Consider the following 926-nt stretch of genomic DNA (forward strand, 5'->3'; position numbering starts at 1 on the left):
TCCCCTCCAGCCTCTGCCTAAGACTCATGGCTCTCCTGGGGCTTGTGAGTGAACTTTTAACTAGACCTAGCACTTAAGCATGTGACCCTGTCCTTCCACACTCTTGTCCCTCAAAGGGGGCCCAGGGAGCCCTGGTGGGACTACAAGGTCAACAGCTGGAATCACCTAGCCTCTCCACGGGAAAAAGATACAGCTTTGGACGCCCAAAAAGAGTCACTGTCTTGGAAACTTACCAGGGAAGCTCTCCCCGGAGGCGTGCTATGAGTCGGAATCCACTCAATGGCATTGAGTTTGGGTGTTGGGGAAGCAACTGAGTAGTGGGCTTCGGCTGCCATTCCCCTGGGGAACTGGGATTCTGGTCCCCAAGACGCTCGACAGTTCCCACCCAGGGCCACTAGATGGCAACGTCGCGCACCATTGACTCCCTTTAGGAAAGGGAGCAGCTTGGGGAACTGACTCCAGGTTGGCCTTTGGATGGCCAGGACCCTAGAGAAGCCCCACAGCGTCCCCATCTTCCCTCACCCCAGCCAAGGCCACCACGTGCTTCCTGTGAGTGGCCCTGGCCCCACGTGAGAGGCAGAAGGAAAATTCCTTATCAGTCGGCCTTTGGGAGTGGTTCTGACAGAGCACAACCTCCTGAGTCAGGAGGGCCCCTGGGGGCTAGGTGCTCAGACAGGAATCACAAGGGAGGTACAAAAGTAGCCCCCCTTGAAGAGTCCACAGCAAACAAAAGAGATCCCAGGAAGCCCCAGCTCGCTACTCACAGAAGGGGGAGTCGCTCCTGTGCTCCTGCATGTACCCCCTCCTAGGGCTGCCCGCTCCCTTCCAGTGAACCCCGCTATGGTGTTGCCTTTGGTCCCAGCTGGGCTCTCCGGTGGAGGGGAAGGTGGGAGGAGGGACTCCAGAGTTCACAAAGGGCTGGGGAG

The sequence above is a fragment of the Echinops telfairi genome, unplaced genomic scaffold (assembly GCF_000313985.2).
Source record: "Echinops telfairi isolate 266 unplaced genomic scaffold, ASM31398v2 ScPeMD7_2291;HRSCAF=2852, whole genome shotgun sequence".
NCBI classification, from domain to species: Eukaryota; Metazoa; Chordata; class Mammalia; order Afrosoricida; family Tenrecidae; genus Echinops; species Echinops telfairi.